This window comes from Sceloporus occidentalis, unplaced genomic scaffold, assembly GCF_023333645.1.
Source record: "Sceloporus occidentalis isolate IW3139 unplaced genomic scaffold, rSceOcc1.0.p SCAF_5, whole genome shotgun sequence".
In the NCBI taxonomy this organism is placed as follows: Eukaryota; Metazoa; Chordata; class Lepidosauria; order Squamata; family Phrynosomatidae; genus Sceloporus; species Sceloporus occidentalis.
The window spans coordinates 100588235-100612925 of NW_028316985.1; the positions used below are offsets into that span (position 1 = coordinate 100588235).

A 24691-nucleotide genomic window follows, 5' to 3' on the forward strand; every position below is an offset into this window, starting at 1 on the left:
TTCAGGTTATAAGGCCGTGTTCTGGAAGAGTTTATCCCTGACGTTTTGCCAGCAGCTGTGGTTGGCATCTTCAGAAAATGCTGGCATGGAAGAGAGTGTGGTATATACAGCTGGCCCTTCTTATACACAGATTTTTTATACACGGATTCAAGCATCCACGGTTTGAAAATATTCCAAAAAAGAATAAATTTCAAATATCAAACCTTGATTTTCCATTTTTTATAAGGGACACCATTTTGCTCTGTCATTATATTTAATGGGACAGTTTCATTTTATGCTGATATCTCTACACAGACCAGAACACCTTGAAGCAAACCCTTAAGACAACAATTTCTGTTCTAGTTGCTTTCTTGTCCAACATGGGTGAAAGGGCTCAGTCAGAGACGGATTAGGATCTTTCTCGTCCTTTCCTGCTTCTTTTACTTCCTCTGTTTATCACCTATCAAAAAGCATTATAAGATTATATTGTCAATTCATTCACTATTTATTAACTGACTGCCATGTAAAGAAAAGTAACCAACCCAAACTGAACTTTCTGCCTTATTATTGTTTGCCCCCACCTGCCCCCACCTGTTCTCTGATGAAGGAGGACATGCCATGCCATGTCTCCCTGCCATCCTTTTCTCTTTTAGATTCATTTAGGAAGGATCGGGCTGTTTACATCCAAGAATGCCCTTCTTTTATAACTATTCCTCCTCTTGAGAATTCTATATTTTCTGCCTGAATTTTGGTTCTTTCAAACTCATCATCATAAGAGGGGCACCTCCATGTTGCTGGAGTAAAGGCTCCAGTGAGCTTTTCACTCCAGCACTACTCTCTCAACATCCATCCCCCTTTACAATATAATCCATACATTTATCTTCATCTAACTGCAGACAACCTTTTTTTTTTTTTAAAGGGATGAGCCTATGCTATATGGGAGAAAAGAGAGAAAGAGAAAGAATCTCACACAGAAGGCTTCCGGTTGGACTAGGTTTGCCAGATAATATAAGGGACAGGGCTTCTGTACTTTTAATAGTCGTGCCAAAGAGGGAATTTCAACAGGTATTGCTAGTTATGCAAGTTTCACCTGCTGAAATTCCCTCTTCTATGCAGTACAAGTACCCTGTCTGTTAATTCATTTGGCAACTCTATATTGGATTAAATCACTGAAGACTATGCTTTCTGGTTTAGGGTCCCCTCCCCATAATTCTCCATGATTTTAAAATCCCACAGGACAAGGGTTGAAGAAGTCAAGTGGTGTTTGTTTGTTTGCCAGATGCAAGGAAATTGTCCCAACAGAGATATGCAAAATGTTAACTGAGGATAATTGGGAACATACAAAGGGAAAAGCTAATCTGGGGTCAAAAATAACAGATTGTGACCAGTTCTGGATCAACATCTCCCAATGCTCTCTAGTTATGTTATCAAACTACATTGCAAGGAGCCCAGAGCCATATACCTTTGTCAGAAAAATGATACAATTTTAATATAAATAGCATCTTCCCTAAATCAGCAATCTTTGTATAAGGACACACACCCCTTTTTTTGGATTGGTCAGTATGAAGATAATAAACTAGTGTTGGCAACAAAAACATAAAAGAAAACAGAAGTGGCCAGAAGAAATCAGCAATTCTCCAAATGAAGGCATTATAATTCTCTATAACCATGCTAGGCCACATGAATTGATACAAAATTCCTATAATGTTTGTACTATATTATTCTAGGAATAAAAACTGTGAATGGATCTGGATCCGGACCTGATACCTTGCAAACTATGGTAATTTTACTGCACAGTTCTATAAAGGATGCCAGCTAAAATAAAGGACAGGGCTCCTATGCCTTTAGTAGTTGTGCAGAGAGAGACTTTCAGCAACTGTTGTCATGTAACCTTCACTGTACAGAAATTCCTCTCCTACACAACCACTGAAGGTATAGGTGCCCAGTCCCTTATTTTACCTGGCAATCTTGGACCAAATGTAAGGCAGTAATACTCCAAGCAGTAGTACATGGACTGGTGCTGATCAACATGCTCTGTAAATGTATAGAAGCTCCCCATGAAGCATTGCCAACTTTGAAGGCGAAACAAACACTAATAGTCATTTTGGAGGCAATATAACATCATTTGCAAGTCCTTTACAATGAAAGGGATATTAAATGTTATTACCAAATAGCTCATGTCTGGGAAGTCATGGATCAATGGCAATTCCATCCAGTGTATAAAATGACATTCACTGTACTTAGGATTGTTTAGGAGGCCCAAATGACACTCATTTCGCACCTTCTCAGCTCATGGTTATTTTTTGACATACTGTAATTTTAAAGTTAAGTTATAACATAAGACAAAACCGCAGTCTTAAAACTAGAGTAACTCCCATGGAACAAACTGGACATGTGCCCAAACAAACATAGCGCGATGCTACAAGTCACCAGTGAACTATTTGGGATTATAACAGCTAGGCACAAGAATTGCAGAGGCACAAGAAATAATTATCTGGATAGTTTCCCCACAAGTTTCTAATTTGCAGCGTATGGGGGGGAAACCAAATCCCCGTTCTGCAGAATTTCCTGATAAAAATATCATACCTAGTTTCACTAGAAATGCTGTTCTCCTCTGTTGGGTGCACAGTATTTTAAAGAAACTCTTACTAAAGTGAGCCGACTTGAGAGGCAAGAAAAAATTATCTTTAGTTGGAAGCTTTCCTAAACCATATCCTTCATTACTGATCTCCCTGACTTCTTAAAGATTCCCGATATCTCTTTACTCTGGATAAGAATTATAAGGGGGAATGAAAGAGATGAGGAATGCCAAAAAAAGAGCAGAAGAAGGTAACGAACTGCCAATGAAAGAGCACTTTTGGAAACAAGGGTCTCAGTGATGCAACCAGGAGCTTGGGAGGAAAAAACATCACCTGCAATTGTTTAAATATTTATTGGTTTTAAAAAGCCCAGTAGTGACAATACAGTTGGTTCGAATGCTGGCTAGTTTATAATATACATGGAGTGTCCTCCCCATGGAAGAATGGGGTAGTATTAAAACAAATGACAGTACTTGTCCATAAGTAAACCGTACTTGCCCATGGGGAATCACTGGAATATATTTGCCCATAGGGAATAACTGGAGAATACTTGCCAACAGAGAATCATAAAGGAACACTTGCCCATAGTGATAATTGCAGAATATTTCCCCATAGAGAATACCTGTTCATGGGGTATCAGAGGGGAATACTTGTATTCCCCAGAGATGCCCTGTGGGCAAGTATTCCCCTGTTTCCTTCTGGGCTGGTATTTTCCAATGATTCTCTATAGGTAATTATTCCTCAATGATTCCCTTTGGGCAAGTATTCCCCTCTCATAACCTATGGGCAAGTATTCCCCAATGATTCTCTATGGACAAGTATTCCCATATGATTCTTTATAGGCAAGAATTCCCCAATGATTCCTTATGGGCAAATATTTCCCTATGATTTTGTATGAACAGGTTCCCCCTTCTGATTCCCTATAATGGGCAAGTATTCCCAATGATTCCTTATGGGCAAGTATTCCCCATGTTTCCCTATGGGCAAGTATTCCCCTATGTTTCCCTATAGGCAAGTATCCTATGAATCCTTATGGGCAAGTATTCCCAATGATTCCTTATGGGCAAGTATTCCCCTATGTTTCCCTATGGACAAGTATTCCCTTGTTTCCCTATAGGCAAGTATCCTATGAATCTTCATGGGCAAGTATTCCCAATGATTCCCTATGGGCAACTATTTCCCTCTGATTTCCTATGGACAAGTATTCCCCTAAGATTTCCTATAGGCAAGTATTCTCCTATTATTCCTTATGGGCAAATATCCCCCTATGGTTCCCTATGGGCAAGTATTCCCCAATGTTTCCTTATGGGCAAGTATTCCCCCATGGTTCCCTATGGGCAAGTATTCTACGTATGCTTATGGGCAAGCATTCCCCTATGGTTCCCTTATGGGCAAGTCCTGCCATTTCTCTTAGTAGGTCCCGAAGAAGGGGACACAAATACATAAGCGAAGAAGCCGCACTCACTCACTCACTCCCCAGCCTTCCTCTCCTCCTCCTCCGCGGCAGGCAGCGCTCCCTGCCTGGGCTCCTCCGGCCTTTGCCAGCCTGAGCCCCGCCGCCACCGGCCCCTCCTCGCCTGGCACCGCTCCACGCGTTCAAAAGAAAACACCCGGGGCCTGGCCTTCTTCTTTCCCGCCTCCCTCCCTCCCTTTCCCGGCTCCATTGTCTCCTTCCTTTGCTTCCATCTAGCCATGCCTTTGCCTTTCAGGCTGGGAGGGGAATAGAAACGCCGCAAGAGCTATAACTCCCGCTTAAGGGCTCTGTGTGTGTGTGCGTTGTTTCGCCATGGAGGATGAGTTTGTGTGTGCTGCATCCACATTGGGGAAATAACCCGGTTTGGTTGCGCTTTAACTCTTTCTGTGGCTCAAGGCTATGGAATTCTGGGAGTTGGAGCTCCGCTCTGGGCCCCACAACAAACTCCAACTCCCAGAATTCCATAGCACTTGAGCCAGGCAGAGTTAAAGCGGTGCAAAACCGGGTTATTTCCCCAATGTGGATGCAGCTTTGGCTGCCTCAGTGTGGGGGCTTCAATCTCGGTCCCCGACTCCTTGCTCCCCTCAAAGTCTGAGGAGCTGAGGGGAAACAGCGGCCATTTTGTCCCTCCTCCTCCTCGGGCGGCTAAGGCCTTGTGTCAGTCAAGGACAAAGCCTCCCCCCGCTTTCAATCCCTCCGTCCGTCCTCCATGTTTTGGAGCGAGGGAGGGAAGGAGGAGGCGAAGTCCAGAGCTTTCACGGCCTTCGGGGGCTCTACTGTGGCCATGTTCTGGAAGAGTTTTAGACCCCAGGAAGCCAGGGATGCTGCTGCGAAACGTCTCCCAGAACATGGCCACAAGTCGAGCCCTTCGAGAAGCCCATAAAAACGCGCCGTGGACGGAGGAGGCTTCTCCAATCCTCCCTCAGAGGCCTAGGCCAGTGATAATAAGTGACAGGAGAAACGTTATTCTCCCCTCCTTCGCCTCAGGAGGCAACGACAGACGCCAGGCGGGGAAGGCCTTAGTCGTCAGCAAACAAAAACAACGTTATTCGGCCCCTTCAGCCATGGACAATAACAAATAAAAAGGCGTTGTTGTTGTTGTTATTGTCTGGGGGGCTTGCGTGCCCCACCACATTTTCTCACACTGCTCCAGCGAGGGAGGGAAGAGGACGAACATGGGTCCCCCCCTTCCTGGAAACAACCCCCAGGACAGCCTGGAGGCTCATTAATAATTTCAAACGGCTTCCCATTTCCATATTTAAATTGTGGAGCAGCGTTATGATTAATTAAGGAGTAGGAAAACTCCCTCCTCCATCGCCACTCTGCAACCAAGAGGAGGAGGAGGAGGAGGAGGGCTCTGACTAACCCAAATTTCCAGAGAGAAATTTAACTCTTATCTGCTGGGAATGCACAAAAAAGGCTGAAAGAGAAGCATGGTCTCTTTGGAGATCCACACTGCGGAAATAATCCTCTTCGACACCGCTTTAACTGCCATGGTTCAAGGCTATGGGATTCTGGGAATGATAGTTTGTTGGGGCACCAGAGCTTTAGTGTCATCTGGAATAATACTGTGTCCAGTTCTGGGCACCACAATTTAAAAAGGATGTGGAGAAACTGGAGCGTGTCCAAAGGAGGGCGATTAAAATGGTGAAGGGTCTGGAAACCATGCCCTATGAGGAACAGCTTAGGGAGCTGGGGATGTTGAGGCTGGAGAAAAGAATGTTAAGAGGTGATATGATAGCCCTGTTTAAATACTTGAAGGGATGTCATATTGAGGAGGGAGCAAGCTTGTTTTCTGCTGCTCCAGAGAAAAAGGACCCAGAACAATGGATGCAAGCTCCAGGAAAAGAGATTCCACCTCAACATTAGGAGGAGCTCCCTAACAGTAAAGGCTGTTAAAAGTGGAACACACTCCCTCGAAGGGTAGTGGAGTCTCCTTCCTTGGAGGTCTTTAAGCAGAGGCTGGAGGCCATATGTTGGGGATGCTTTGATTGAGAGTTCCTGCATGGCAGGAGGTCGGATTGGATGGCCCCTGTGGTCTCTTCCAACTCTTTGATTCTATGATTCTAATTTAAAATCCTTAGACCTGATTCTGCTTTCTGAGACCACTGAGAACAGGCGTTCCCCTTCCTTTCTGTGACAACCCTTGAGGTATTTAAAGAGTGCAATCATGTCGCTCCTGTTTTCCCTTCACCAAGCTCAACATTCCTAGCTCTTTCAACCTTCCCTCATACGTTCTGTTGCCCATTCCTCTTATCATCCTCCTTGCCCTTCTTTGAACCTACACCAACTTAACTATATCCTGCTTAAAAAGAGGCGTCTAGAACTGAATGCAATACTCCAGATGCGGCCTGACCATTGCAGAATATGTGTGTGTGTGTGGGGGGGGGGGAATATTACTTCCCTCGACTTGGAAACTATGCTTCCAATAATGCAGGCTAAGATATCTTTTGAAAGCCAGCATGGTATGTGCATTGGACTACAACTCTGGAGACCACAGTTTGAATCCATACTTGGCCATGGAAACCCACAGGCTGGTCCTGGAGTATCCTGGCCTCTGAATTGCCCCAAATTACCCCCATGTTCCGGAGTGGTGCTGGACAGCTGTCTACACACTTCTCCAGTTATGCCACCCACCACTGGTACAAGTCACTCCCTCTGAGATGGAGAATGATGCACCCAGCATTGACCACATGGCTAGGCACTTTGTTGTGACCCTCTAGGGTGCGACTTGCACCAGTGGCAGTGGTGCCAGATGGCATAGCAGGACACTGTGCTAACAGCCACCCAGCATTGCTCCCGAGTGCTCTAGTAAGTCTGGATTCAATGTGGAATTGGCCTCCCAGCATGAAGACAGTCTGCGGCTTTGACCCCGATTTGTGAAAACAGAACAGTGAGAGCAGGGGGAAACTGGTTCATTTGGCTCATGTAGACATGCCCTAGGTGACACCTTATTAATCTTGATTTGCAACCAGGATTCCTTGCCAAGGTCTCTGCTGCTGCGTGGAAGCATACACTCCTCTTTTGGGGGGTGGGGTGAGGACTGAAGAGCAGATCTGCCTTTTCATTGTGATCTATCAGCGTTTACCATTCCTGCCAAGCACCAGACCCACCATTTCCTTCATCATTGTTTTGCTTTGAACATATTTGTGATACCCTGGCTCCTTGGCTCTTGCCAGTGCTCCAGGGAGTGTTTTTTGTGTGGTTTGGGGGTGATTTTTCAAAGGATTTAAAAAAAATTGGGGGAGCTGTTGGAGCTTTTGAACCCCCCCCCCAAAAGGCATTGTGGTCTCTATGCAACCTGCAGTTTCTCCTCTTGTTTACAATATTTATACCTCATCTTTCAGCCAAAAACTACTCAGAAACTTCAGTAGTTTCAAAATGCTGTGGCCAGATACTGACCGGGGCTAGTTAGGGAGTTCTGGTGGCACAGTGGTTAAATGCCAGTACTGTAGCCACAAGATTGTGAGTTTGATCCCAGGCAGGTCTCCAAGCCTTCCAGCCTTTCGTAGGTTGGTAAAAAGAGTATCCAGCTGGTCGGGGGCAATTAGCTTACAGACTATAAACTGCTTAGAGAGTACTTAGTTCACAGATATGTTTTATAGAAATATACGTGCTGTTGCTATTATAAGGAGCATATCACTGCCTTGTTAAAAGAGGTTCACTGGCTACTGGTTTGTTTCCGGGCACAATTCAAAGTGCCGGTCATTACCTATAAAGCCCTATATGACCTATGTCCAGACTATTGGAAAGGCCGTATCTCCCCATACAAACCTGTCAGAGTCCTAGGATCTTTATGGGAAGGCTTTCTACTGGTCCCACTACCATCATAGACTTGCTTGGTGATGACACAAAAGAGAGCCTTCTCAATGGCTGCTCCCACTCTCTGGAATGCCCTTCTGTAGGAGGCTAGGCTGGCCCCCTCCTTCCTTTCCTTTTGCCAGCAGGCATATACCTTTTGTTTAAGTAGGCTTTTAATGGATAAGCAGAGGAGCTTCTGACTGGGATGTGGGTATTTATTTTTTAACTTTTGTTTGTGTTTAAATGATTTTATATTGCTAATGTGTGGATTTAATTTTTTTAATTATTGGGTTTTTTAAATTGGCATTCTTTGGGTCCTGCCTTGGGTCCTGCTCTTGGGAAAAAAACAATAAAATAAAATAAATTTTGACAGTTCCTGGCACTTAAGGTTACCAACTAAATAAGGAGTTTATCACACAGAAGGGATCTCATGCAAAAACAGCATTTAAAGTGAGGAGAAAAAAAACAAACCCACAAAAGCGGATTTATTATCAGATGACGTCCAGGTTAGCCCAACATTAACAAGGACAGAAAGTAGAAAAGACATGCAAAAGTGCAATTGATTTTCAGACAACATTGCTGTTAAGGTGCATTAATGCAACTTTAACCTGGCTAGAAAGTAGACAAAGCAGAATTGTTTTTACTTCTGGAAAATCCCGAAAATAAAAAGAATCACGTTTTGTTGACTTTCTAGCAGGTTTAATGCCTCGGATTTCATCTGATTTTGGCTGAAAATTGCAATACACATTTTGCAGAATTACTACCTTTTACATATAATAATAGAGAATAGTCCATTTTTTAAAAATCCCATCTACTCTTTGGGTATATTTGAATACAAAATGGTGGGTTTACTCAAATGTAAAAGTCATACATTATTGGAAAGTATTATACTCCTCCACTTTCCCCCTCTAAAGTGGAAACAAGTGATCTGTATCATCTTGTATGACTCATATGCTTTTACACACATCTCTGGTGTTTTTCAGCCATTCTTTCCTAATGCTTGTTGTACGCATCCTGATCCTACTCATGTTCACTCAGAACTAAGACTCACTGTGTTCACTGTGGCTTACCGCCCAGTTCATGTGATTAGCAATGTAGCCTTAAGTTCCTGGACAGCTCATCAAATGCAGTGGAGTTTGAACATCAGTCCTCTCCAAACCATGTTTAAAATGTTAAGTTGTAATCTTTTCATTATTCCAGTATGGAAAAAGAGGAACAGTCATAGTACATTCTTGGAGAGGCAATCTGTACTGTGAAATAATTTCTCTGATTTATCAGATCTAAGGCAGCCTTATTGTGAGACAAGGAGTCTCAAGTAGAAAATGTAGGGACCATCAAGGATGGTGGACAGATATAACCCAAACGAATAATGTACCTTGGAGTGCTCTCGTTTGAAGCCCATAGAAATTAATGGGGTTCATGATTCATAGTAATACTACAAAGCTCTGACATAAGAAACTATTACTGTATTGCTCAGTGGATTGTGTTCCTCTGCTTATTAATTCCACTATACACATCCAGCACTATCACTGAAGGCCCACTGAAGGTCATTTCTTTCTTGGTTCATCCTAACCCTCCTTTTCCTTTTTACACCTATCCCTTCCATTACAGTCTTTTTCTTAACAATAAAAGGATCCTGTTTCTCATTCCCCTTTACCTTGCTCAGATAAAGAATTCAATAGTCACCAATCTGTTTGTAAGCCTAGCAACATAACTGCCAATCCTCTTTGTGTCTATGTCTTCTTACACGGAAGACACCAGGGACCAAGAGCTGTAGGCATCTAAGCACAGGGTTTCCATTCTCCTTATACCACGCAAGGATAAATTTATTGTAGTACAAAGGTGGAGGCAACTGAATTATATTTTAGACATTTTAGTGATAAGCAGGGCCAAAAGTGAAAAGGTGGAACAAAAAATGACAACATGTTTTAGCTTAAAATTCTTATTGCCAGTAACTAAGGAGATTACCACGTCAGGGCCAATGCAACAATAATCGCGGTAGTGAAAAAAGAAAGGAATAATGGCTCTATAGCCCTCAATATTTTCACATGGAAACGATAGCCAAAACCCATAGAATTGTGCAATTGCTTTCCACACATATCAGATAATAATTCGATATTACATTGGAATTGATCATTGTACACATACATGGTTTAAATTTTAAATGTCCTGGGCTGCTTCCTGCGGCCCTTTATATTTTAAATGTCCCTGTCTGCTGCCCGCAGCCGCTTTAAAAATGAACAATCCCATCCAGTGCTGCTCCTTTAAAATGCCCGGATTGCTTCCCCAGTGCTGCAGTTGAAGCACAATTGGTGGTACTGGGAAGCTTATTGATGGGATGTCCCGTGAATAGTTTGTTCCCATTTAATTGCTGAGAAGGCCCAACTGGGCATGACATTGTCTGCAAATCTGACACATGACTGCAATCATTCTGGGAGGATGCCTTTTTCTCCCCCCACCTTTCCCCTGTATAATAATCTCCTAGAGGGAAGGGAACCACTTCAGTTTTAAAACAGGGAAAACCTGTATGCAAACTGAAAAAGCACCAAATGGCTTCATCATGGGGAGTGGGGTAGAGTCACCTGGAAGGCTGCAGTGTGGCTGGATTCAGTCTCAAAACTTGAAGTTCTCTGCCCCTTGAATAGTTGATGTCAGAATCCCATTTCAAATGCCCACTCCTTTAGTGACACTGAGCCAATCAAGGACCAGCCTCAGGTCATGTACTAGGAGAAAGGCAGGATATAAGACAAATAAATAAATTAATTAACGCTCAACCTACCTCACAAGGTTGTTGTCAGGATAAAACGATTGAAAATTTCTGTATGTCTTCTATAGCTGCTGTAAATAATGAAAAGAGGAAGTTGTCAACTCTGAAAGCATAGCTGGCATCAGCAAATGGACAAAGATGAGCATTTGCAGGGCTGGAATTTACAGCAGAGAGGCCCTCCATCTTTCCTCACAGTGCTCATATGTGAGCTGGGATCTTCTAACCACATGAGTGGTTCTCAGATACTCATTGTCACACAGTAGGAATCTGGAGGGTTACCTATAAGCATGCATTAAATATATTGAATGAGAACTGCTGTCTTAAAAAGATCAGTCATGGCCTGTAAGCCCCTTTCCACACATAAATTCAAATGTTATGAGGCCATGCAGTGGTCATGCAGTAGAAAAAGAACTGTTCATATGTCAGTTGAACACATCAGCATGTTATACAGTGTAACATAAGCTCACTAAATCCTTGTCCAAAGGGTCCAGTGAAATCTGGAGTGTTCTCCTTTGCCAGACTTACCCTATTTCCTAAATGAAATGTAAGAACTTGCCAGGTAGCTGAGGCAGGTAGTTTTAGGGTTCTAACCTCTTTCTTGGGTTCTCAAGGAGAAGAAGTTCTAGGTAGGGTGCCAAAGAGAAAAAGAGCAAGCTATATTCTTCATGACCCACTGCCAACCATTCTCTATTCTTTGGATAGCACAGAGGATCCACTCTTTCCCTTTTTTTGTAATCACATTTTGTAATAATTCACATACTTTCCAAAGGATTTTTCCTTCTTGCTCTTTCCATAGAAAAGACTGACTGGGGGGGTTCAGCAGCAAGAAAGGTACACTCAAGGCCCTCTGTACTATGAGGTGGACTGAAGTGGCTTTTTCAGACAGTCTGTCATGCACTCTGGCAGCTATGATACTCTGCAGTGCAGATTAGATAGCAATGACATGAGATTACATCTGAAAAATCACTTTCCTCAGCCCTCTGACTTAACAAGTGCCATCTCTAAAGTTCCAGGCTCCACTGCATGACTCTCGGTTTAGCCCCCATCTCAACTCTACCACACCTCATTCACTATTTAATATTAAAAAACAAACCTCCATTTCAAAACCAGAAGTGAACTTAACTTACTGTTTGTGAGCATGCGCATGTGTGTGTGTGTGTGTGCTTAACAGTCCCAGCAAGGTTGGTGGAAAAGGAGGCCAAAGCACAGAAAATTGGCCCTTACACCCACTAAAGTTGTCCGTCTTTTATCTAAATTAATGTCTCCTCACTCTATGAAACTGTTGGAAAATCAAGAATTCTATCACCTCCCTTCATTGCTTTTAGAACAGTTGGGAATTTTAGACAGTATAGAGAACACTGCATGCCTGTACTCATTCTGAGTTCTTCAGATCAAGTTTTTCATTTGCTCATCTATCTATTAAAATGGATGGTCATAAATATTCTGGGTATCTAAGCAATTAGACAATGTGACCCAAGAAACCTCTAGGTCTGTGGTCACCACCTCTTTTCTCCTTTCTTTCTTCTCAGCTCAACAAGATGGTGAGTTAAAAACTCATTGGAGTGCTTTTTTAAAAACCTAATCTTTTCATCAACTAGTTATTCTCCCATTTCTCACATTTTTGAGTTAACAGGCTAAGTCATAGGGGTTGTATAAACCACCCCTAAGGGTTGGCCTGCAGCCACCCCTTTTGGAGCCACATTGGGACCACAAAAAGCTGTTCCTTTCTGCACTGCAGAAAGGGCGGCATAGTTGTGGCACTGTGGCTCTTCCGTGCCCCTTTGGCACGGAAGCTTGTGAAGCTATTTCATCTTTCAGATGTATTGCATCCTACCAGCACTCTGAGCAGTTCCAGCCACAAATCAAGAGGGTCTGTCTACAGATGCAGAGAACCTGCCTGCAGATGAGAAACCAGACAACATATAAAGGGTGGAGCTAGGTATCTAAGGAGTGAAGCGCAGTCCAAGGCCACTTTGGCTGCAAGTGGACTGGGTCTGCAGCAGCATCATAGCCCGCTCCCAAATAGGGCTGCCACAGGACCATGCCATGGCACCAGGAGCCGGATTATCCTGGCTCCTTTTTGCTCTGATCTAAAGGACTGGAGCACAGCTTCGATGTGGCTTCTGGACATGTTGAAGACATGTGTCGTATAAACAGTGTGCCTCCAGCGTGGCCATAAGAAGGACACAGATGAAAGGATTCCATAACCCTCTGATTGACAGATGATCAAGGGACTTCCAGAATCACATACTGAGAACTTGGTGCAAACTACTAGTGAGAAAGTGCAATCTTTATATAAAAATGAGACGTTGACTTTGGAGTGAAACAGACTGGCCAACATAGCCAGTTTCCAGCTGGCTTGGGGTGTGGCATGCAGATGACACACGCTCCCATGTTGTCTGCAAGCTGGCTTCATGCTGCCCAACTGCCACACAAGGACCGGCTTCCGGGAACTCCAGTGATGCAGCATTTACATGCCACACACTGCCAGCAGTGAGGCAAAAAAGCTGCCTATTTGCCGGTGCAAAAAGGAGCGGCTATTTGTTGCTTCTTTTTGGGCTGGCAAAAAGGCGGATTGGGGTCGTGGCGTGTGATTGCCATGGCCCCAGTCTGGCTTTCTTGGGTGGCTGCCGCCTCTATGAGGCCTAAAAAGTACCCACTCCCAGCGTGTTCTTTTTGTGTTGCATGCGTGGTGCCACTGATGTGCTCAAATGCAACGATGACATCCACGCAGCATGGCGCTGTTTGGGTGCTGTACCGCATGGATGTCATCATTGCACGCCCTGTATGGGTGGGCGTGAGCAATCATGGCACCCGCGTGCCAATGGTAGGGCTAGGCGTGTACGGACGCCCAGCCCTACAGAATCCTAATTTCAGCCCCAGGCTGGCGCAAAACACCAGTCTGTATTGGGCCTAAGTCAACAAACAATGGTTCACTCCATGCACTGTTGACAAATGTGTATACAAAAATTTTTGAAACGATAAACAGACTTATATTATGAGTTATGCTGATGATTTGACCCTGTGCAGTCAAGAAAAAGCAGATAGTTAAGAGATAATCCAGAATCTCAAAAATGAGATATTAAAAATTTGGGGGACATCTCACACTATCTTGGAGTATAACTAGAAGGGAGCAGTTATGGAAATTTATTACTTAATCAAAAACAGAAGTTAATAGATCTTCTGAACTGTCTTGCCCTAAAAGATGCTAAAGTTAAGCCAACTCCAGTGGAAGTAGGATTTTTAAGAGACACTGAAAAATCTGAACATTTGAGGAATGCAAACAAATATCAGACTGCAGTTGGAAAATGTATATACAGTCATCCCTCCATATTTGATATTTGTGGATTTGATTATTCACAGATTTCATTAATATGTTCTCTCTAGGACTGTCTAGGTCCTCCAGTGCAACTCTGTGGTCAACTTTAACTAAAAGTTGCACTGAAAGACCATTTGTAGCTACTCCAGTGCCATTCTATGGTCAGTGTATGTTGGACATTGACCACAGAGTTGCACTGGAGGACCTAGAGATTCCTAGAGAGGTGTCCTCTCAGGCAAAAACAGTGTTTTTGTTATTTGAGGTTTTTCCATATTCATGGGGGTCTTGTTCCCCTAACCCTAGCGATTATGGAGGGACAACTGTATAATCAATTTTGCTAGGCCTGATATTGGAGGTGCTGTTGGAATTTTATGCAAAATGCTTAACTTTCCTACTGTAAGGGCCAGATATTTAAAAGGAACTGCAGTTCACACACTGATGCTGCTACTGTCAGCCTGTGACCAACCATAGTTGATTGCCTCACAGACACAGACTGGGCTGTAGACTTGGCAGATAGGAAATCAACTAATGGAAACCTGATATTTTCCAGTGGAGGTGCCATAATTTGGGCAAGAAAGAAACAATCACAACCGCAGATTCTTCTAATGCTGCTGATATATATCAGCAAAAGCAGCATGTGACAAAATATAGCAGCTACATAATGTATCTCAAACCAACCTCTTTGATGCAAGATAATCAAAGCTACATCGAGATTTCTGAGAGTAAAAAGCCACTCAGGAAGAATATTGACATTGCCTTTCACAAAGTGCAGGATATGTGTCAAAGTGGATTTGTTCATTTACACTACTGCAACACTGAAATTATGATTGCTGACATCCTCACCAAGCCTTTTCTAAAACAGCGTTTAAAGAGACTATAAGAAAGAATGTGAGTCACTGATTTTGGGGGGAAGAGAATGAGAAGGAAACTCATGAAAAATTGAGCAGTCTCTCTCACCTCCTTTCATTGCTATTAGAGAAACTGAGGAAAATCGTCCTTTCATTGCTGTTAGAAGAATTGGGGATTTTTAGACAGTATAGAGTGCCCTCCATGCCCATGTTCCTTCTGAGTTTTTTAGCTCAAGGTTTTCCATTTCCTCACCTATCTATTGCAATCCATGGTCATAAATACATTGTGTTTCTAAGCAATTAGACAATGCGACCCAAGGTCTGTGGTCATTTAAAACTCCCTTCTATACTTCTTTTCTTCTTTCTTTGTTCTCAGAACAACAAGATGGTGAGCTCTTCGTTTTACATGATCTTTTAATTAGTTTGTTAGGATGTAGGTACTTCAACTGTATGTGCAACCTAAAAACAATTAATAAAATTCTTTAGTTTTTTTTATCTTCAATAATTTGTAGGAAGGTATGAATGAATGAGACACATTACTTCTGTTAAACGCTGCTGAAAGAGGCTATTTCCTAACAGATCCAGACTTCTTATTTTTCCTTCATATCCCAGGGCCCTGGGATATACCCCTCTGCATCACAGAGATGCATTAATTAAATTTCTTGCTTCAGACACTAGCATATCTTGTATCTTGAAAGAGTCAGAACATCTTACACATGTTGGTCATCTCTTCTTTTAGATAGCAAAGTCTGGAAGATGTACTAATATATGTGATAGTTAGAAGGCTGTTCTTTTTATTGTTCTATTGATGGATTTGACATATTAACTCATTTCATAAGTAATAATAATAATAACTTTATTATGGCCAATTGGCCAGCACGATTTCATAAGTAATGAAAATTAACTGGGGGGAAAACTCCTATAGCAGAAAATGGTACTCCTAAATGAACCACCATATATATTCCATTGTATTTTAGAAAGTAAGCAGGTATTTTCAGATAAGAAACAGAGTCATAAAGGTACAGTCAGCCCCCATATCTGCAGGTGATCCATTCTGGATCCTCCCCTCCACAGATATCAAAACCCACAGGTGCTTGAGTTCCATTGTCCCCCAGTGGCGGTGCATACATGTGGCCAAACAGATTAGGGATAACGAGACTTCAGTGGTGGCATGGCCATGTGCAAGCAGCACCATTAGGGCCAGGTCCCGCTGTCCCCTTATGGCAGCATGGCTGCATGCACAAGCCTCCACTGGTGACAATGGAGCTGTCCCTAATGGTGGCACGGCTACTGGCGGCCATTGGGGACAATGCAGGCTTGCAGTCCATGGATACTTGAATCCATGGATGGCAAGTCCATGGATACCAAGGGCCAACTGCATTGGTAGTCAAAGTATACAGTCATAAACAGTATGATTTTTACATGTTTAGCAAATTCTGTACTTTATAAAAACTGTCTGGGATGAAGTAACCACTTAATATACAAAAAGAAAATTGATGGGATTCAGGCCTTTGTGGGAAGGTGATTGCACAATTTCGTACCCTAAACCTGGAGTGGGAATTGTGCAGGTCTTTGGGTGTTGTTAAGCTGCAATTCTCAACATTATTACCACTGACCATACTGAATAGAGCTGGGAATTGCAGTTCAACATCTAAGAGGACTGTATACTTCCCATGCCTGGTCTAAACCCAACTGATAATCTGAAGCAGAGTGGACCCACTGAATCAAGGAGAACTTGTACATCAATGTTCATGTCTTTTAATGAAGTCAGTGGGTCTACTCTAATTGGAATTACCAACTTATTTTAGGCTTACATGTACACCAAACAGTTGTGCTCTGCTAAGGAACCAGTGAAAAAATTAATGTTTATTTTCTCTTTCTTTATGTATTTTTTTTGCTGCAGCTTTATTGTATGAATTTTATTTTAAATGTGTACATCCTTACAAGTACTTCACATTGCTATATTATATACAGAATTACTCTTTTTTTCAATTAGTGGCAGCCGCATATCCAAAGATGGAACATGAATAAAAAGGGAGTAGACGAATAGTACCTGTTCCCATTTTTTTTCAGTTTGTACCAATTATTCTTTCACACATCCATTAGTTCAGCAATCTCCAAAAAAAAAAAAAAGGCAAAGAAAAGAAAAGAAAGACATATGACTTTATTTGCTGAAAAATATGATTGCATCACTTTCATATGCTGGAAACCATTTGTTTCCATGGGAACAAGTCCTTGCAGCAACAGGTTTGCCAGTCTGTATCATCACCAAATTTGCATACCTGAGATATTATGGATGTTAATCTAATTACATATCTTTGTAGCATCTACTTTTCTATGCTTGACTTCTTATCTTCTGTCTGGATCCATATCTAATATACAGATAACATGTTGTTTTAACTGTTCAGCGCATGCACACACACACACACACACACACACGCATGTGCACATGCATATTAGACAATTAGCTTTCAGGAGTAAGGTCTTTACATTACTAGACACCTTTAACAGTTATTTATTAAAATGCATAACCAGCTACACCATGATTCACATATCAGTTCTTTCCTTTCACTTCCTTTTTTATTTCTTTATGGCTTCGAAGCTTAATTTTCATATTTGCAAAGGTTACCATGTACCTTGTGTTATTATAACTGACATCCCTGATTTTTTTTTTAACACACAAGAATTATCTACATATGAATGTGAATGCAGTCATATCAAGTTTACACTTTACCTTATAAAACTAGATTCTCTGGGGGAAGCATCTGGAATGATCATGTTATTCCCCCAGGCCTTTTCCTTTTTCTGTTTTAAAAGCCATTTTAGTACATTTTCATATATCTACACTGTTGCTCTTGCTTTTACTTCCATTCTATTTTCCTTTGTGGTTGTTTAAGCTGTTTAAACATTTATGTATTTTTGTGTGGTTTTAAGTTTTAGTTTACCCAGAGAAGTCCAGCTATTGGGGGGGGGGGGGGATACAGAAATCAATTACAGTCGTTGATCAATCAGTTGAACAAGATGAGATGCACAGATCTACTGAGACTTCATAATCTTTTGCCTATATCATATCCCTGGAAGAAAAAGACAGAAGAAATCTCAACAGTTCAGGAAAAAAATTGAAGTTAATAAGGCTCATAATATTTCAAGCTGAAGACTCTTTCCCAGGATCATAGGAAACTGATTCTCTAAAGAAACTCTTGAAAAAGTCATATTCTCTGATTATGTAATGAAACAACTCTGAAGGACCATATTCTCTCATAAGAATCTGTTGGGGATTTGAGACCTTAAAGACAGGCTCCTCTCTCAGTCCCACCACTCTCACAAGAACATCTAGTGGGAATACAAGAGAGGGCCTTCTTGGTGGCTACCTAGGGAGTCCAAGTGAAGAATTTGTTTTCACTCCAACACATTTTGGGGAATTAACTGTTTATAATGAGAATGTGGGGTGTTTTTTTTAAAGCAGTGAGCTATACTGTTTTTATTTCTCATCTTTTTAATGGGTATGCTGTTCTTAATTGTAAATTAAACATTAACAATAACTTTCTGAATGTTTCTACCTAGATGTGTTTTCATCTGCATCCATTTTAATTTTTGTAAACCACCTTACATGCCAGCACTTGGGAAACTCTAAATGATGATGATGATGACGACAACAACAACAACAACAACGATGATGATATACTACTGAATTGCATAGCTGAGAGCCATTCCTGTTATTTTGCAATTCATGGAAACATCTTACCCTCCCACCCAGCATTCTGTTTTCAAAATTACATGGTAAATACTGGCTGACAAGTTTAAAGCTGCTAAAATGTTCTATCTCATGACAAAGACAACAAGAAATGCTTTTAAAAAGTCTTGTTAAATTCTTGTTCGGTAACATAAGGCTTCTGCAGTAGCCACAGGATTTTACCTTTTAACATATAAGTGGTGACTAGGGTTTGCAGTTCTAAAACATAACCTAACCAAAAAGCAGGCATATTTAAAGCCCACTGGATTTCAGCAGCAGATGGTTACATGATTTAACGATCTTTCATGAAATAATTGAGACATAATAGTACTTAACTTTGGCTGGATCATGCCCCTGATGTAAACTGTTGCCCAGGGAATAGTATGTATGAACATTTCTTATTTTGTTGTTTGTTTCAATCGCTTTTTTGGAACAATGAAAGAAACAACACTTACCCACCCTCTGCTTGCAATGGTCATTAATTGCTGCAATAAAAATCGAGATCATTGTTTCTTCAAGTGAAAATAGCAAACGAACAAAAACTCTTTATACTGGTGTCGCCAGAGCTACCACCAGAGCTCAGACAAACCCAATTTAAATATAGCCTTGTTTTTCTCCCCAAATGGGCTGCATAGAAAACTTCTAGGATCACCTCCCCTTCTCACAGCTTGTTTTCTGCTGCCAGCCAACTGCAAGATGCATTCTTTGTTGTTCTCCTCCTCTGCCCATCGATTATCAACAACATAAAAACTACAGCTTGGCACTGGTGGCCAGACGGATATGCTAATTCCAGAGCACCCAGTTGCAGCCTTGGCATCCAAATGGCCTCTGTCTGCAACTTCTTTCCATTCAGAATTCTTCCAAAGAGGTTGGCAAGTGACAGAACCTGTCTGCCTGCAATGAATTGGGTGTCTGAGCTTTTGTATTGTTTTTAAATGCTCCACGTGATCGTGAAAGTAAAACATAAATATACATATGCATATATATGTATGTATATATATTTCTCTGTTTCAGTCTATTAAAATTGTTGCTTTCAATGGCAGGGAAGTGAAAGGCTTAACACAACAAACAGTTTGATTTAAAAGGCTGATAATCACCATAACATTATTCACTGTTATCTGGTTTGTGCCTCACATGTTTCTACACATATGTGTGCCTCCTTATCAAATATTTGAATTATTAAGCATAATTTTAAAAATAGTCACAACTCTGAACGTACATAGTTGCCTTATGCAATAATCAAATAATAGTCAAATAATCTCTTCTAGCACCATGGCACCGTGTTGTTGCACTGGCAATACCTCTCAAAGATCTCAGAGGAAAGGCATTACCTCCTCCAATTCTTTTAACAGGAGAAGTCAGGGGTTGAGCATGGGGCTTTCTCATTCTTTCAAATACTTTATATGTATATGGAAATGAAATAGGGGGGCTATAGTTGGGAAACATTCTCACAGCAGGCACCATAGTTTAAGTACCCTTCCCCCTTACACATTGCTGCAGGCAACTGTTTACTAAGGTGACTGTAACTGTACATTTATAAGAAACAAAACAAACCCAGACTAGAGGGTTTTCATGTTTGAAGGTCCTTCCAGATGAAGAGATCCTAGTACTACCAACAGAGAGGCACTATGTAGCTACCCTGCATTTTCTTCCTTCAACCTATGCTCTTAAATTAAAGTGTTTTTGTTGTGGTTAAATTCGGTATATAATCACAATCCGGCTCCTGTATCTTGCTATGAAGCTTTCACTCTCACAAACCATTCCTCTGCTAAAATCTACAGTATAGTAGTGCAAATGATTGTAAGCTAAGGAATAGTACTAGCACATGACTAATAATTCCCTGTATTGAATCTTAAATATAATTAACAGGATTGTGGTGGTACTACTGCCATTCCTTTTAAAAACGTAGTAGAGTTATCACTGGTTGTTTTGCAAGAATGAAAAATCAGGGTCCTTTGCACAGGCACCATACAATCTCAATTTCAGAGAAAGGGAAAGGGAGGTGTAGGGAAGTACTAGATGAAGGTGAGGACATGCATTTAAATCTCATTAGGCTTACGTTCTAGTTAGGGCCGAGGTAATTCTAAACACTTAATGGAAAAGATGGTTCAAGGAGGAAAGTCTCTCTCTGTCTGTATGTCTCCAGATATCAATGTGTAGCTGAGAGAAAAAAGGAGGGAGAATTTCTTCTTCTTTTTAAATGAAATAATAGTAAGAAATAATTCACTCTGCAAACCAGTGCAATACATAGGAAATATTGAGAGTTTTAAATCTGTATTTGCCACCCATCATGTGCTTCTGTACAGGAAAATCAACATGACCTGAGAGGAAAATATGGTTTATTTGTAATAATTATATATGATATGTTTACAATCAATGGAAAGTTATTGTCTTCCTTTGCTATAAAAGGCCATCAAAATTAAACAGACTTTAAGGGGTAAAATGTGACGGGGGAAAAAGTTATGCCTGTTTGGATCACAGTTATGCCTATTTGGATCACAGTTTCAGATTCCTTTTGATCTGATGCCACATCTAAGAAGCCTTCAGCATGGCAAGCTACTTCTGTGATTATGAAAATATTTTAAACCACAAAAAGCCTATATGGCGTCTCTCTCACACACTTTTAAAGATAGTTTCCCTCTAATTTGATGCTAATACCATTGTGAGTTTGGGCTGACTTGATGACTGTGAACAGTTTACATCACTCTGATACTTCTTAAAGTGTCAACTGACTTGAGATCAGAGACCTGACAAAAGCAGCCATCATGAGTTTATTCAGATATAGCTCTCTCTGCTCAGTGGTGCTTACTTTCAAGTAAGGTTGGAAAGGGCTGACGCCTGAATCTTACATTCTTGGCTGTGCATATTTGCTGGCATAGCAATCCACCGGCAGAGGTGGGGTCCCATTGTTCTGTAGGTTAATGTACATGAGATCAAGCAATAACAAATAATTTTGAACTGGACAGGAAAATGTAAGGCAGACTGAGAGCTGAGGGTTTCTCAGTGGAGTCAGAAGGAAACTGAAGTACAGCCTTTACAGGTTGGGGAAGGCTGCACAATGTATGCAGCCCACTGAAGACATTTTGCTGCTTGAGGCAGAACAGCAAATGACACCCTTCTCTGCACAAGTCAAGGCAAAAAGTCCTCAAAGCCAGCCAAGTTATTTTGGCATCCAAAACAGAAAATCCCACAGTCAGCTTTTCCACTACCTGGCAGTCAAAATTTAAGAAGAGGAAAATAAATAGTTAAAGATTTGCTGCCATTTTGCATTACCTCTGAACCGATGCACGAGGCAGGTGTCTCTCACTCTGCCAACTGACAGGACTTGCCCTGTCTGCAGAGCTGCTTCTGACTTTCAAAGCATACAACTCATGCTCAGCATGTATATTTATGATTTGTTTTATTTTGTATACCACTTTTCTCCTAATAGTGTACTGGGAACCAAGATATCTCAGGATATGATTTTTTAAAAAAAAAACAGGTAGAGCTAAAACCACAACATATTAAAACACAAGAAGACAGTTCAGTTAACACAATAACTAAATGAAAACAATTTTAATATAATTTAAAAGCACACCAGAGAAAAAGAAAAGAAAGTATGGCACTCCTTATGTGTTGTATTTTAATTTGTTGCTGTACTCTACCTCGATTCATTGGGAGAGCTGGGTATTATTATTATTATTACCCCCTCTTTCACAGCCACTCAGTTGTCAAAACGCTGCATGAAACAGAAGGTCCTTTTTCTTCTAGCAAAAGGACAGGAAGGAGGGAATAAAATATTAAAGTAAAATTTTGGCAATATTTATAAATAGAATTATCTACCATAAAAGGATTTTAAAATTATTAATCATCTCCTCTTTCACTTAATAAGTTATAGAGCAGTATCAGACTGTCTATCCCTTTTCCCAAGTATCGGAGTACCCATAAAATAAAGATTTCACCTAATCTTCAGATTCATCAGTTAAAATCTGTCTCTTATCAAATAATCAGCTAACAGAACCATCTTATATAAATCTACTCAGGAATATCCAAGTAAGTTAATTCTGCCCATTAAGTGGGCATTAAGTCTCACTGAATTCAGTGGGATCTATTTCTGAATAAGCATGTGCAGGATTGCTTTGTTAGCTGACTAATCTACTAGATCTCACAATCCTAGTATGTACATGTAATAAAAACCACAGATATTTAAAAGAAATAAGAAATATAAAAACAGCATTTTCCCCCAATAAAAAGATCTGATGCCTGATCACATAAATAAACGGACAAATAGGCAAGCAAAGTGTGCATGTGGCTAAGTGGCCGTTGAAGCAGGGCCTAGGTGAGGCAGTGAAAGACAATACAGCAATTGTACCTGAGCCATTTGTTTGTACAATGTTGATCTGCAGCCTGTGCAGCTGAAGAGTTAAAAGACATGGGCTGAATTCTAATCAGCCAATGAAAGGCAGTGCCAACCTGGCAGCGATTCACATATTCAAATGGCTTTCCTGGCCATTTCAAATGGAGGCATCAATATGAGATTTAGTCAGGATATCACTAGTTTACAGATGCAACCTCCCTACCAAGTGAAGCCTCTAACTGGAAAATCATCCTTATTCTCTACAGAAAGCTTCTTTCAAGTAGTGTTAGAAAGGGAAAATCACTGTTTGCATTTAAATGGGGGCATTAAACACTAGGCACTTTTAAATTTTGCAACTGAAACTGATATTCTCATCAGCCCGGACATAAGAGTGCTCTCTGACATAAAGAGGAATTAAAATTACATTTCAGGTTAAGCTTACATTTGTCTGAATGAAAGTTGCCAGCATTTCATGGGTCAACATCTCACTCTAGTATCCCTTAATTTAGTGGCCCTTTCTGGTTTCAGATTTTTCTCTTTCAAAATCCAGTGTTTGTCCTAAAATAATGATTCAGTTATGTTTATTTTATTTTATTTGCTCACAGGTGTCCCTTTTGATTGCTAAAAACCATCAAAGACATAATTCCGTTGTCACATTTCATAATAAATGTACCATCAAGATTTTTTTTCTCCCCAAAGACTATGTCAAAAACAAAAAGCTCTTCAAATTACTGTGTGCATCAAATAAAATACTTTTATCTTTTTAAGACTGAAGTACTGCTCTCCCGCTGGCTACAGCCAAATCGCAATCAGTCCAAGATGTAAACCTGCTTGAACTGAAATCTACAGTGACAACAACAGCATAGATATTAAGCTCCTGCAAAACTGACAATGAAAAGCAACAAGAACTATTTTATGCGTCTGGATCCTTTTCTCAGAAGCGAAGAGATGGAAGAAACACATCAGTGTACAGGTGAGCAGTGCCCTCTCACTGTCTTTGGCTGTACTAACATTCAAGCAGCTGCTGATTAGTATGGGCAAAAGGGAGGAGGAGAGTGGAAGGGGCATGGAGGGAGAGAAGGGATGGGCACACTGGCATCAAGCCATGTCCTCCATCTTAGTCCCAGCTGGTACCAAGCTCCCAAGGAACAAAGCGACTTCAGACTGCGCCATCATATATTCATGGCTGAGAAGAAATATACAGACCAGCTCGTTTGAATTCCTGACAAACCACAGAAGAATGGTAGAGAGGCATGGTGATTTTTTTCCAGCCAGCCTTGACTGACCTATAAACCTTTGTGACTGGAACAAATGCAAATTGAGCTGACTTGCTTCACAAGCTACTGAAGGGCATTCAGACTGAGTTGTGTCTAACAGGCTAACAATAGCCCACTGTCCCACCCATGCAAAATACACAGCTCAGGGAGGGGTGGGGGGAAATGGCTTTAGAAAAGCACTTGACTGAGATACAAAACCAGAGAATGTTACAGCAGAATAGCCATCTCTCTTTGTCTGCATTTCTTTGCATCAAATGCCTAAAGACTGTATGGACATGCAAAGAAGAAAGAAAGAGAGAGAAAGAAGAAAGAACCCAAATATCCAAGTATGTTTTAAAGAGTGATTGGAGAGAATGTGAGTACAGTGTTCAGAAAGAAAATCCTTGTTCACTGGATACATATGTATGTATGTGTAAATTTAAACACATCAAAAAGTGACCAAGGAGCTACATATGGCGCCCTCCACGTGTTGAGTTAGCATGTGGAAGGGTCAGTAGGGCTATTCAGCACTAACCCAACCAGAGCTTCAAAGTGTTACTTTTCTGAAGCTCTCAGAATCCCTGAGCCAGCATGGTTAC

The 24691-nt window shown here is 41.2% G+C and overlaps 2 long non-coding RNA genes across 4 annotated transcripts in view; one reads left to right on the forward strand and one right to left on the reverse strand.

Annotated features, from left to right (window-relative positions):
* The window catches only part of LOC149312580 (uncharacterized), a 206360-nt gene that overhangs the window by 144258 nt on the left and 37411 nt on the right, over positions 1–24691 (reverse strand). For both annotated transcript variants that reach the window (XR_016281270.1, XR_016281271.1), the window contains one exon: positions 10613–10671. This is a non-coding gene — a long non-coding RNA (uncharacterized LOC149312580). The remainder of the gene's footprint in view (positions 1–10612; positions 10672–24691) is intronic.
* Positions 1–24691, forward strand: part of LOC149312581 (uncharacterized) — a 63489-nt gene that overhangs the window by 20946 nt on the left and 17852 nt on the right. For both annotated transcript variants that reach the window (XR_016281274.1, XR_016281273.1), the window contains exons 2-3: positions 18332–18547; positions 23605–23809. This is a non-coding gene — a long non-coding RNA (uncharacterized LOC149312581). The remainder of the gene's footprint in view (positions 1–18331; positions 18548–23604; positions 23810–24691) is intronic.